The 14,974-nt window shown below is 43.9% G+C and overlaps 1 protein-coding gene across 4 annotated transcripts in view; it reads left to right on the forward strand.

The window, feature by feature from the left end:
- Positions 1–14,974, forward strand: part of LRCH1 (leucine rich repeats and calponin homology domain containing 1) — a 200,531-nt gene that overhangs the window by 37,002 nt on the left and 148,555 nt on the right. The gene's annotated exons all lie outside the window — the stretch shown is intronic.

Here is a 14,974-nt window from a genome sequence, read left to right on the forward strand (position 1 = left end):
AATATATTTGCTTATGAGATTTTTAAGAAAGTCACCACAGGATAGATATGGGGACCCTTGTTTTTGGACAAGTGCTAGTGCTACTTGAACTCCAAGAAAAATTTAGTGAGAAGATCCTTACAGAGTAATAAATGGTTTCTTATCTCCCCGGGGAATAAAGACCTTTGGACTTCAAACCATTACATGCTGCCTCCTTGAGCCAGGTGGGGCCCTGGGACAGACCCCAGGAGCCCTGGGAGTTTGGTGGAGGGAGAGATGACTTCCAGCTGAGTTGCCAGCAGGATCTCCTGTTTAAAGTTTCTCAGGTTGACTGAATCAGTCCCTATGGCTTCAGGTAGCTGTGATGAATAAAATCAAATTACAGTGGCCGCAAATCCTGAAATCTTGACCCTTGACCCTACTTTCCAAGTGTGTAGCCGGTGCCTTCTAAAAATAAAACCTACGTAGGTCTGAAACGTGAAGACCGTAAGGAGATCAGATAACAAGACTGGAATTTAGGACAATTGGATGGACTCCAGGGTAGGTGGCTCTCCGGTCTACATCTATACAAGAAGCCTCATAAAGAGATTTCATCTAGGTCCCATCAATGCTGTTTCCAATACCGCTTTCACGTCCTCTCATTCTTCAGGCTCTGGATTTTCTCCTACCTTATTCTGAGTTTTCAGCTTTTATTTAGTAACCAGCTTCATGACGATCATTTCTAGGTCCGCTTTTTTTTCTTTCTTTTTTTTTTTTTTAGTTCTGCTTTTTTTTTTTTCCTACCCCCACCACAGTAGCAATTAACCTCATACCATTGCTGGCCCCAGACCCCATCAAGAACCGTACCCCTGCATGGCAGACCGGAATGAATGTAGCAGAGGGGCCACTCATCTTCCTTCTCCGGGGAACCGAGGGGACGAGCAGGCCTGATGCCAGCTGTTCAAAGTAGCCAGAGTGTTTTCTGATGGTGCTGCCTGTCAGAGGGCCCCATCTGGGAGGTGATAGGTCACGTCCTCGCTGCTAGTGTGGCCCACCTGCCCAGCAGCCCCATAGCGTTTTCGGATTCCTTTCCAAGGTCGTATGTCCACGTTGCACACTCAGAACGGGTAGCAAAGCGAGGGTGGTGTGGCTTTATGTTCCCGTCCGCCTTTTCACTTAGGGACCCGTGCTGGATATAAACGAACCTTTGTAGGGCTCCTGGGTTTATGACTGACATCTGTTCTGCCTGCACGTTTCCAGCTGGGGGCTGGAGCCACATCTGTGCTTTAAACGTCCACCCACCTTTTCTGTTTGAAAATGTAATTTTAGCTTTTCGTTTGTTTTTCATCGTGAGCTCCGAAGAGAAGATGGGTTCCAGCTATGACTCAGGGTGAGTTCCTGTGTCCTGAGTCTAGTTGCTGGAGCACTTGCACCTGACAGGAATTGACTCCGGGAAACAAAAGGGACAGGAAGGGCCCTAGGCACACGCTGGTTGGCCCAGGCGCCGACTTTTTTGCTGGCCATGGGCACTGAGCAGACTCAGCCTCGTGAAATCACAAAACCATGGCTCAACCTTTTTTTTTTTTTTAATATTTTGCATAGGAAAGATATGGTAAAAAGGCGGGAAGGCAGTTCTAAAGCAGTGAGCGTAGCTTTCCAACTCAACATAGCAGATCATAACATTAGTGCTCAAAAGCTTTTTTAGTTGAGATGTCAAAAAGGCCTTGAAAAAGTAACCAGTTTTGAGACTTTTAAAAAGCAGAAGTGTTAGAGAGCAGGACTTCCTATTTTAGTGGAAGACTGGCAAGAGAACTGTCTGGCTGTGATTGGGGAGGGAGACAATAAAAAAATTGGCTTTTTCCCCGGGCCCCTGAGTGGCTCAGTCCATTAAGCGTCTGGCTTCAGCTCAGGTCATGATCCCAGGGTCGTGGGATCGAGCCCCACATCAGGCTCCCTGCTCAGCGGGGAGCCTATTTCTCCTTCTCCCTCTGCTGTTCCTTGTATGCGCTCTTCTCTCTCTCTCTGTCAAATAAATGAATGCAGTCTTAAAAAAAAAGGCTCTTTCCCTGGAAGCTCACACTCTTGAGTGCTTATCTCTTTCATTCTAATAGAATGTCTGGCTGGTAAATTTTGAACTTCCCTGAAGCTCTGAAGAAGTGCTCTGATCCTGCTGAACTCCCAGGGCACCCAGGGCCTCTCCTGTGCCCCGGAACATTTTCTGCCTGGAGGAGGCGCAGCGTGTTTTGGTGTAGTGTGCTAGAGTGGTGATCAACCCGAGTCTTTACCTCTCTGGAGAGAGAAAAAATTATTTTGTTAATTGTGCAAAGATCGGGGATCTCTGGGTGGCTCAGCGGTTTAGCGCCTGCCTTCAGCCCAGGGCGTGATCCTGGGGTCCTGGGATCGAGTCCCGTGTCGGGCTCCCTGCATGGAGCCTGCTTCTCCCTCTGCCTGTGTCTCTGCCTCTCTCTCTCTCTGTGTCTCTCATGAATAAATAAATAAGTAAAATCTTTTAAAAAACAATTGTTCAAAGATTTTGTATCAGCTGCATCACGTCTGTCTTGTTTCCATTTTTATAGTGTGAGACACGTGGTGTTGCCATGAATTGTAAATAGGAAAAAGTGGGGCATTTTTCAATCCTCGTAAGCGTACATATGGAAATGAAATGTTGGGAAGAACAGAGATAGCTTTGTCAGCGTGCGAAAGAATGCCCCTGAATTCTAACTCGAAGTTACATCCAGAGGAGACTTTAAAGGCATGAATAGACAAAGGGAACGATTTGAGGAAGTGCCTTCTGGAGATGGTGGGACATCCCATCGTGGGTAGACCAGCGGCTGTTGACTGGATCAAAGTCACACGGATGCGGTGGTTTGTGCTGGTGGTCAAGGCTGCTGCCCAGTGCTGGGGCTGCTGAATTTGAGGAGCAAGGGGTGAGTTTCCCCTGCCTCCAGCAGGTGGTCACTTGTGCCCAGCATATACAGTGCCAAACACTTCGGTTTTCAAATGGCTTTTTAAAAGAGTCACCACAATAGGTTTGCACAGGTTTTGTATTTATTATCAGAAGCTGAAGGGTAGGAAAGGTCCCAGGTGAGCTAATGCACTGTACCCTCATCATTTGTGGGTTCTGTTTTTGTGAATTTGCCCACTTGCTAGGGCTTATTTGTGACCCCAAATCAATACTCACGGTACTTTTGGGGTCACTTGCAGATGTGTACAGTGGCAAAAAATTTGAGGTGCTAACGGCTGACGTCGGACTCGGCAGTGATCTCTCTTCTTGCTTCAGCTCCTGTATTGTGTCCTTTATAGTCAGGCCACACTTTTGCAGTTTCTGTCCTTTTTGTTGGTGATTTTACTATTTAAAATGCTCCAAGCTGAAAAAAAAATTAAAAAAAAATAAATAAAATGCTCCAAGCTGGTGCTAAAGGGCTGCCTAGTGCAAGACCCAAAGAGTACAAAATAGTAATTCAAAGGAATATCAGCACCTCTATATTCATAGCAGCATTATTTACAACAACCAAATTATGGAAGCAGTCCAAGTACCCATCAACTGATGAATGGACAAAGATATGGGACATGCGTGCACGCATACACACACACACACACACACACATACACGAATAGAATCTTACCCATGAAAAAAGAATGAAATCCTGCCATTTGCAACAACAATGGATGGAGTATAATGCTAAGCAAAATACGTCAGAGAAAGACAAATACCATATGATTTCACTCATTATGTAGAATGTAAGAAACAAAAGAAATGAAAAAGGGAAGAAGAGAGAGAGAGAGAGAGAGGCAAACCAAGAAACAGACTCTTAACTACAGAGGACAAACTGATGGTTACCAGAGGGGAGGTGGGTGGGGGATGGGAAAATAGGTAATGGGGGTTAAGGAGGGCGCTTGTTGTGATGAGCACAGGGTGAGGTATGGAAGTGCTGAATCTCTATGTTGTACACCTGAAACTAATATTACACTATGTTCGCTAACTAGAATTTAAATAAATGCTTGAGAAACAAAAGAAGGTGTGATGTGTCTTTTGGGGGAAAATGTGTATATTAGGAGCTCTGTTCAGGCGTGAGTTTATAGGGCCCATACCGTGGGTGTAGTGCTTATGGATCAACAACATAGATCAAATAAAGGATTTGTTTTTTTATTTTCTGTTTATTTTTAAAGATTTATTTATTTCAGAGAAACAGAGAACATGCATGGGCATGGGGAGGGGGAGGGGCAGAGGGAGAGAGGGAGGGAGAGAATCTCCAGCAGACTTCCGGCTGAGCATGGGGCCTGATGCGGGGCTCTGTCTCACGACCCTGAGGCCCTGACCTGAGCTGAAATCAAGAATCAGATGCTTAATTGACTGAGCCACCCAGGGCTCCCCAAAGAAGGGCTTTGTAAAACAGAAACACGCCTAGTAGCAAGGTCATGCACCGATGGGTTGACGACAGTGTGTCTGGAGGTACACAGGCAACCTAACCCCATACGTCCCCTCCTAACAGTGCTTTGGTATTTGCTAACCCAGTGTTCAAGGTGACGTTAGAGGACAGAGTTACCACAAAGAATGAGGATCAACCATGAGTGGGAGCTTCTCTTTTTCCATCCCACCTGTTTTCTCCAAAATTTCCAAGAGCGTAGTTAGATTATAAGCCACAGTACGTCACCAACAGATCCAGAAGTTTTGGGAACCTTTGGGAGGCTCTGGCCACCATCCTGTAGTTGGTTGGTCACTACAAGTGTGGAAATGTGCCAGTGTGCCAGTCTAGAACCACAGTGCTAGCAAAATGGAGCAGAATTTTGACCTCACGTTTCTGAGGCACTTTCAGAGTCAAGTCCATGCAGAGTGTACTTTTTCCACCACAAGTTCTAGAATCACCTCTTCTCTTTGTATAAAATGGCCTCTTTCGAGCAGCCCTGGGGGTGGTTTTTCTCTGGTCCCTTTGCAGCCCCGGGGGCCCCCAGGTTAGTGTACAATCAGTATAAAAATAGTCGACCCAGGAACTTGGCCGTCTGGCGGGGTGGGGGGGGGAAGGCTGCAGGTTTATAGAAACTTTTGCAACCGAATGGGTGATAACCCTACAGGCTCCAAGAAAAAGTCCAGTTTCCAAAAATGCAAGGAGGAAAAAAGTGTCTACCTTTCAGTCCTCCCTACGACTTTTTCTTTTGTAGTTTCACACCCCACCCACCACCCCATCCCGGGAAAGCAGAGGACACACAGACGACACAGCCTTGCTCTGTGTTTTGAGGAAATGGTTCTGGTTTGAGGCTGTCTGGTTAGACAATGAATTAAAGTGTCAGAACTTCCGGGATGGGCTTTCGGGAAGGGAAATGTGCCCTGTTGCAGACTGTAGGGTTCAGCTCTTGGCACGTCGTGCCCTGCTTACAGAGCCGTGGGTAGCACTGTGGCCTACACACCCCAGAATGAAACACTCATGTGGGGGTGTGTGTACGTGTGTGTGTGTAGTTTTAATTGTGGTAACACACACAAGTGCTCAATTCAGTGGTGTGCAGTGTATTCATGTTGTTGTACAGCCAGTCTCCACAACTCTTCTTATCTTGCAAAACTGAAATTCTGTACCCCACTGCCCCGGCTCCCAGATCCTGGAAACCAGCCTTCTCCTCGGTGTATGCATGAGGTTGATACTCTCAGGATGTCACCTAAGTGGCCTCATTCACAAGTTGTCTTTTTGGGACTGGCCTATCTCACTTAGCATATAAGGTCTTCAGAGTCCGTTCAAGTTGTAGCATATGTCAGAGTTTCCTTCCTTTTTAAAACTGAGTGTTTTAAAACCTTGAACGAGTGTTTCATTGTGTTTATCCGTTGATCTGTTGATGGACACTTGGGTTGCTTCCACCTTTTGGCTGTTGTGAATAATGCTGCTGTGAATGTGGGCGTGAAAATAATCTGTTTGAGTCCCTGCTTTCAGTTCCTCTGGGTATAGACCCAGAAGTAGAATTGCTGAATCATATGGTAATTCTATTTTTAGCTTTTTGAGGAACCACCATGCTCTTTTCCATAGCAGCCCCATTTTTCATTCCCACCAGCAGCGCATTGAGGGTTCCAGTTTTCTCCACATCCTTGCTCACACTTGGTGTTTTCTGTTGTTGTTTCGTTTTTGATAGCAGTCGTCCCAGTGGGGATAAGGGATCTCACTGTGGTTTTGATTCCCATTGTACTGGTAGGTAGTGATGTGGAGCGTTTATTCATGTGCTTCTTGGCCATTTGTAGATCTTTGGAGAAAATGTCTACACGCTCTCTGCCCGTTTTTTAATTGTGTGGTTTTTATTCTTGTTGAGTTGTCATTTTTCTTTATACGTTCCGGATATTAAATGTTACCCAGTGTTAAATGTGATAGTTGTGTTGAACATGTTAGTCCTTTAAAGGAAAATGATCCTGTCCTATTATCTCAGGCTCGGGCTTTGCCTGTGTGACATTTTGCCTCTCTGGTGTCCTGGGGCCATCTGCAGGCTTTGCAGTGTGCCTTGACATCTCGGGCCAGGCTTTTTTTTTTTTTTTTTTTTTAATTTTTTTAAAAAATTAATTTAATTTAATTTAATTTTTTTTGGGCCAGGCTTTTAAACACAGCAATGTGCACATTTTTATGTTAGCAGTATCTTTCTGGGTTGGGAATGTGGCTTCCTGCCTTTCAGATCTTGATGTTATTTGTTTTTTTGGTAAGTGCCTTCTAAACACCTGCATTTGACATCTTTCAGGTGTTTTGCAGTCGTTTTACCAGATAGCTGAATCAGTTCAAGCCAAGAATAACAAGAGTTGGGATTCAAGACCGTGAATTGTACGGTCAGCCCTTCAAAGGAAGTATTTATTTTTATTCATTTTTGTTTGCCTTTCCTCGGGTCATGGTCCTTATTGCCGCTCCCTTCGCTGCTATTACCCTAAATTGAGTTTACTAGCGAGCCTAAGACAATGTTTTTCCAAGCTTTTAAAATCATGACCCCTGGTAAGAAATACATTTTACATCCTGACCAGCATCACATACACATGTACACACACAACCGAACCTAAAGTATTTGTTGTAATGAGTATAATGGCTCTTGCCAAGGATATGCATTTTCTTTTTTTTTTTTCCCCATGTTCCATCACAATAGTCAACTTTCCAGCTTATGATTTATGATTGATTTTGTATTGCGGGGGATTATGTGGCTAGTTAACGCCATCTGATTGTAAAAGTCATGCTAGCTCTAGTGGCTCGTTGAATTTTTCCTGTGCTGCTCCTCCTTGAAGATGGGAGCAGATTGAGCTTCTCATAGAAACAGCTTTGTGTGTGGAGGGAGACGTTGTTCACAAAGGAAGGCTCAGCAGGATGGGACTCATACAGCAGTCCACCCTGTCTGTGAAAAGCATAGGTTCCTGTCCACTTCCAATGGCATCCTGTCCCCTGCCTCGAGGATACCTTGAAGGGAGGGGCTTGATTCTCTTTTTTCTCTTTTTCTCATGCTTTATTTTATTTTTTTTAAGATTTTATTTATTTATTCATTCATGAGAGAGAGAGAGAGAGAGAGAGAGAGAGGCAGAGACACAGGCGGAGGGAGAGGCAGGCTCCATGCACCGGGAGCCCAACGTGGGATTCGATCCCGCGTCTCCAGGATCGTGCCCTGGGCCAAAGGCAGGTGCCAAACCGCTGAGTCACCCGGGCTGCCCTTCTCATGCTTTATTAACACAGCCTGGGGAGAAAATGCATCAGCCTCAGGTCTGGTAGTCTTTCTGCCTCTTTCTCCAGTGCCTTTCTTCTTACAGAAAACAGAGTTATATACAGCAAGAGATACACAGACTGAATGGAATGACCCAAGGGGTAACTGGCTGGGGAGGTGGAGACTGCCTGTGTTTAGAAGTTTTTGTCTGAGGCCAAATGGTGAAAAGACTCTTTAAAGAAAAGTAAGATTACAGAATGAAAAAAAAAATGAATACACGGGATGAGTAGCAATGACCTGATTGATCATAGGTACAGAGAGGCTTTCAAAAAGTCTCGTCCAGGGTCGCCCGGGTGGCTCAGTGGCTGAGCATCTGCCTTCAGCTCAGGGCGTGATTCCAGGGTCCCAGGATCGAGTCCCACACTGGGCTCCCTGCAGGGAGCCTGCTTCTCCCTCTGCCTGTGTCTCTGCCTCTCTCTTCGTGTCTCATGAATAAATAATAAATAATAATAAATAAATCTTCTAAAATAAATAAACAAAAGCCTCATGAATAAATAATAAACAATAATTAATAATAATAAATAAATCTAAAATGAATAAGCAAAAGCCTCATGAATAAATAATAATAAATAAATCTAAAATAAACAAAAGCCTCATGATTAAAAAATAATAATTAATAATAATAAATAAATCTTATAAAATAAATAAATCAAAGCCTCATCCCCTAAGGCTGATTCAGTGTCCTCTGGCAATCTGAATGTTCTTATCCAATCCTTTTAAATCCAGATGGGGCATGGCTCCCCCAGAAGTGTCACAAAACCATGAAAGAATTTAAGTCTTAGGTTAATGAGGATTTCCATAGCACTGTTTAGGTGGCTGGCTACCCTGTACCTGCCATGCCCAGCCCCGTTGAGTTTCTTTTTGCCCCGGGAAGATCCTGCAGGACCAGGGTGCTTTCTGCCGGTGGCAGGTCTCTCTGCAAGGTCGCCGATGTTTAGCAACACGAGCTTGCGTCCTGGCGTCAGCTCTGCTGTACAGCTCTTGAAGTCATCTAATGAGTCCAAGTTGTCAGCTACTTTCTTTTTTATTGGGAGGAAAGAGCCTGTTTGATAAACCTGAGAATTAGTAGCTGGTCTCTTGCAGATGGGTTGTAACCTGGATGATGTTGTGTCTACCGACTTGCAGCATTGTCATAAATTAGAGATCATGGATCCAGCTCTGGTTTAATAGTGGCTACACGGGATGTGGGTTCAGAACATCAGACTTTGAATCTCATTCTAACCGTGTAGCCTTGAGGAAGCCACTTAACGTGTCCTGCCTCGGAGGGGTCAGGTACAAGGAATGTAGCTAAGAACAACTGGCCCTGAGGAATCTTAAATTCAAATTTAAAAAAGCCTGGATTTTTGAAGATCGGTGGGTCTTTGCAGATGATCTAGCTTCATTCTATGACTGAGACCTGGAGAAATTCAGGTGCATTTTTGTTGGTCCCTTACTGTGTCGGTGGCAGTGCCGTGACCACTACCCGGAACACGTGTCACTTAATCTGGAATGGGGTGTCCACTCAGGACCAAGAGGGCTGCTTTTGGATAAGTCTGTCGTGGATCTGAGTTATTCTCCTGCAGTTTCTTGTCTCTGTACCTTAGACAAACTAACTTCTTGCAGATTTAGTCTTCCCATGGGATTCGATAAAAAGAGGAGTCTTTTTTTTTCTTTTTAATTTACAGGGGTGTGGTGAGGTTTGAATGAGGTAAATTTATGCAAAGCTCTTAGCACAATGGCTGATGCCCAGAAAATCCTCTGTGTTGTTATTATCGATTGATTAGTCAAAGGGCATTGCTTTCAGGGCACCTGGGTGGCTTGGTTGGTGAAGCCTCCACCTCTTGGTTTCGGCTCAGGCCATGACCTCAGGGTTGTGAGACGGAGCCCCCATCAAGCCCCACATCAGGCTCGGCCCACAGCATGGGGTCGGCTTCAGATTCTTTCTCCTCTCCTCTCCCTCCTCCTCTGCCCCTGCCCCTGTGGGTACCGTGTGCGCATCTTCACTCTCTCTCTCAAATAAATAAAATTTAGAAAAAGGGGGGGCATTGCTTTTGATCCCCCTCTAGCCATACTCTCTCTGAACACCAGGCCGATACTCTGCATGGTCAGAGTGGTTTGGACAGCCATCAGTCAGTACTTAAAATTAACAAAAAAAGAAAGTAAGTTTACTTATTTTATTTTATTGTTAATATTTTTTATTGGAGTTCAATTTGCCAACATATAGCATAACACCCAGTGCTCATCCCACCAAGTGCCCCCCTCAATGCCTGTCACCCAGTCACCCCAACCCCCCGCCCACTTCCCCTTCCACTACCCCTTGTTCATTTCCCAGAGTTAGGAGTCTCTCATGTTTTGTCACCCTCACTGATATTTTCACCCATTTTCTCTTTTCCCTTTATTCCCTTTCACTAATTTTTATTATGCTGGGTGAAATAAGTCAATCGGAAAAGGACAAACATTATATGGTCTCATTCATTTGGGGAGTATATAAATTACTTATTTATTTTTTAAAGATTTTATTTATTAATTCGTAAGAGACACAGGCAGAGGGAGAAGCGGACTCCCTGCGGGGAGCCCGATGCGGGACTTGAACCCAGGACCCCGGGATCACGGCCTGAGCTGAAGGCAGATGCTCCACCCCTGAGCCCCCCAGGCACCCCGAGAAAGTAAGTTTAAATAAACTTGCAGCCAGAACACATGGCTGTATTTTGATAATAAAATGACTGCATTTTATGGCTCCATTTTAAAAATAATTTCGTGCCTGCCGCAGTTTCAGTGAGCTAGGAAGGAGAAGCCTTCTTCTTCATTTCATGCTCGGGGACCTGGACAATCTCCAGATGACTTCTTTTTGGTGTGGTATTTTACTGGGAGCTCAGATGTGTCCAATTGAGTAACAGAGCCACACTGTGCAGATCCGAGGTATCGGGAAGCTGTCCAGTTTCGTCCTCCTGACCCTGACTCAGGTCTTCCCTGAAATCCCCAGCCAGCCTCCTTCCGTAACCCCATGGGTTCCCTCCAGAGCAGGTGTCCGCAGACACATTCTGGGTCTCATAGAAGAGAATTGGGGGAGATTTCCTATGTGGCACTGAAGCAGGTGGTTGCAGCGGAGAATCGTGGATTCTCATACTGGATGCCATCGGAAAGTTGAGAACTGTATCTATCCTCGACAACTTAATCCTATTAGTAGAAAGCTTCTTAAGTATTGACCGGTTGTAAGTATTTAAAAACACCTTTCAGTCTACCTTCACCTTTTTAAGTCGGATGCTTTAATATTCAGAGTGCTACGAGAGAGGTTATGTTCTGCACACATCCACAACTCGGCTTCAAATAATAATAAACCCTTTAATTTCAACGATATGCAGATTTTTGGGGCATACAGTGATCATCTCTAAAATCATTTGTCCTTAATATTGTTGAACTTTCCTTTTAAAATTAGCTTGTCAACACCCCCCCCCGCCCCCACCCAATGTATTTTGCTGGCTGCAATGAAATTTTTCCTCATGTTATAGAACACCGTGAAGGAGTATTCAGCAATTAGGGATGGGTTGTCAGATTTAGTAAAAAAAAAAAAAATAATAAAATAAATAAATAAATAAATAAATAAATAAATAAATAAATAAATAGTAAATTAAAGTACAGGATGCTGGGGGCGCCTGGGTGGCTCAGTTGGATAAGTGTCCGACTCTTGGTGTGGGCTCAGGTCATGACCTCAGGGTCATGAGGTTGAGCCTTGCATCAGGCTCCGTGCTCAGAGCATAGTTTGCTTAGGACTGTCTTTTCTCTGTCTCTGCCGTTACACTCACGCTCCCTCTCTATCTCTCTCTCTCTCTCTAAAATAAATAAGTGAATAAATTTTTTTAAAAAAGTACAGAATACCCAGTTTGCATTTGAATTTCACATAAACAATGAATTTTTTTTAGGATAGGTATGTCCCATGCAAGAGTTAAATATGAATTTCAGATAAACAAGAAATAATGTTTTAGTATCTCCTATGCAATATTTAGGACATAATTACCCTAAGAAGTTATTGGTTATTTATTTGAAATTCAAGTCGAACTCTCATGAATGTGTGTGTGTGTGTGTGTTATTTCCTATATGCGGAGTTAAATTTGTCTGCCTTCTCCCCCATGATATTGCATAAGCATGAACCCTATCACTTGAGCAAAGTAGGCTGATTGTAAGTCTTGTTGGTCTGGTTTCCCTTCAGCCTCTGACTTCCTACAAAGTTCTCTTTTCTTTCTTTCTTTCTTTCTTTCTTTCTTTCTTTCTTTCTTTCTTTCTTTCTTTCTTTCTTTCTTTCTTTCTTTCTCTTTCTTTCTTTTTTTTTCTTTTTCTTTCTTTTTCTTTTTTTTTTTTCATGATCCCAGGACTGAGATGCACCAGAACTATCTTGTGGGAATTCGTGACGTGCTTTGAGCTAGGTGAACTTAGATCTCATCCCAGCATTATCCACAGCTCTCAGCCCTGACTCTGAAGAACCAGACCGCATGCTCACCATGATCAAGCTAGCCACAGTCCTAATGCACTGAGGAGAGGGAAAGGGGCAGATGGGAATGTCCTGGGCCATATTGGATATCAGCTGGATGAGAACAACTTTGGGCCGAGTGGCAATTAGGCCGTGGTGCCGCTTCCTCAAGAAGTTAGCCCCCTGAGTCCCCAGGAGAGACAATCCAGTTAGCATCCAGCAGCCCTGAGGAGCATATTCAAAGAGTGATCTTCACTTACCCATTCCAAATCTTATCATCCCTAGTTTAAAATGGTTTTTCTCCAAGAAAAGTTGGGTTGACATTAAAACACACGTGTCTGGAATTATCTCTCTGAGTCCTTTATAAACACACGGACCAAGACTTGGAAGGGCGCACCTTAGGTTACAGAGTGTTTTCCTGGGCTGGGCTCCAGAACTTCCTGACTCTTGAACAATAATGTGTTCTTTCCATTGCTACTTTATGTATTTATTCTACAGCAGTCTTGTGTTTTTTATCCATTCTTCTCCACTTGGAAACATACTTGTGTGCTGCAAGAGCAGAGGTACAGAAATTGGGGCGTGTTTTCTGTTGAGAGGTTCCACAGATTCTATGTGCTGAGGGCGTGAGAACAAGTCGTCCTCATCGTCCTCCTCCTCCTCCTCCTCCTCCTCCTCTTCCTCCTCTTCTCATTCCTTTCTATCCTCCCCCACTTTTCTTAAAAATTATGGCATGTTTTTTTCTCATCCTGTGCCTGTAAATATTTTTATTGGGCATTCTTGACTGGGATTTCTAAACATCCCAATAGGGGAAGTTGGGTATTTCTTCATGTGATAAATTCCTGAAGCAGAGAGTTGAATAGTTTTGATTTTTAGGTTTCTTTTTTCATTCAGTCTCTGTGCTGCCTACAGGATGATACGTTTCTGGTCGTGAGGCCAACACCAAGCTGTAGTTGGTGATAAATGACTGGAAGGTGTGATGGGAATTCTTATTTTTAGGTTTAATAGGGACAATTCACTTATAAGATGCCAAACCTTAGGAGATTTGATCTAGTTCAACACTTACCTCACCGGAGGAAACAGAGACTCAGAGACACAAAGTGACTTCCCCAAAGTCACACAGCAGGGTTAGTGGAGAAGTTGTGAGTAGGAAGGACTGGGTTGCCCACCTCTGGGGCAGGACTTTCTCCCAACCGTGGGAGAAAACAGGAATTCAGGATGGTTTAGCTTTTCAGGTCATTGAAGTATTCCTTTAAGTTCCCAAATTCTCATTATAACCATTTTTTGGTGGCAGTTATTCTGAAAGACTCTACCTTCTGCAGCTTAAGCTGATGATATGATGTATCTCCTCCTCTTCGTTGTCTTGTGAGCATCAGTTGTTTGTGGCTTAATATATAGATGCCCTCTGACCTTAGCTTCACTAAAGCTCCAGTGTGACAGGGCTCCTCAGGGCATAGGTCTGATTTTAGAACTTTTTGGTATCCTTCCTGCTTGTCATTTGTCACCTTTTGCTCACTTCACTGATGATAGTTATAATAGCATTTCTTTTTCCCTAGTCTCACTTGGCTGCGTTTGTTTTTGGGGTGAACCAAGAAATCCCAGGTCTCTCAGAAGTATGAATATTTTATTTATAGTTTTGAAGAGAGATGTCTGGAGGAGTAAGTGAAAAGTCCCACCTTTTGTGACTGGGTGGGATTTGGGAAGGATATTTATTTTTGTGCTTTCCTGTACATTGGGACCTTTTCAAAACAAAGATTAATTTATTTTCTATTGAAAAACAAGGCTATTTTATTTGGAAACTTAATATGCATAAGTGAGGAATAGATTCTGAGTGAGGATTTTCTTGTCCTAGACCGTGATCCATTTTATTTCTTCTCATTGGTGAGGTTGATGTAAAGTTCTACTTATGTGTAAACTTAGGCTCACGGGCCACCTTGACTGCGATGTCACTGTCTGAATAGCCAGCTTTGACTCCCAGCTCAGGCTCCAGGGCATGACTCCAAGCATTTCTGGTGTGGCATTTGCCACATTTTGGTTTTTTCCTTCTGTGCATTTCCTGTTCTCTAGTGGGCATATTCTTCTGTTATCTTCGGCCTTCCCCTTAGTATCTAGTGCTGAGCCATGTGCTTTGTAGGTTTCTAGATGTAAATGTTTGTTGAGTGACATTATGGTGGCTTGCCATTTGCCATTGTTGCCTCCCTGGGCGGGTTTTAGATTTGTCTTGATAGTCAAGGCCGTCTGCTGAGCGACTCCAGGGATGTAAGAAACCACTGTCTAAATATATATAACATTATGAGACATTACATTAGATGGGCCCCACTTGGCATTTCTGGATCTAACAGGGCAATGCAGCTTTTAGTGGTGGAGCAACTGAGGCACAGAAAGGGAGTTTGGGGTAACCACGGTCATATGATGAAAAATACTGAATCAGAAAGACCTCAACCTAATTTGATCCATGAGTAGGCTGAAAGTATATATATATATATTTTTTTTTTAATGAAAACCCCAATTTCCAAAGGCTTTTCAATTTCCGGTTACATTGAAGTAGAATTCATTAGTGTGGTAGGTCAAATAATGACCCCCACCCCTAAAAGATGTCCAGATCCTGATCCCTGTGAATACATTTCCTGCAGAAAGGAGTCTGCAGATGTGATTGAGTGAAGGATCTTGAGGTGGAGGGATTATCCTGGATTTTTCCAGTTTGTCTAACAAAATTATAAGCATTCTTATAAACAGGAGGTGGGAGGACCAGTCAGAAGAGATGTGATTGACGGGATGGAAGCAGGACAGTGACACAGGGCCACGAGTCAAGGAATGCGGGCAGCCCTTAGAAGCTGGAAGAGGCGGGGAATGAGCCTCCTGGAGGAACCCAGC

The sequence above is a fragment of the Canis aureus genome, chromosome 17 (genome assembly GCF_053574225.1).
Source record: "Canis aureus isolate CA01 chromosome 17, VMU_Caureus_v.1.0, whole genome shotgun sequence".
NCBI lineage: Eukaryota > Metazoa > Chordata > Mammalia > Carnivora > Canidae > Canis > Canis aureus.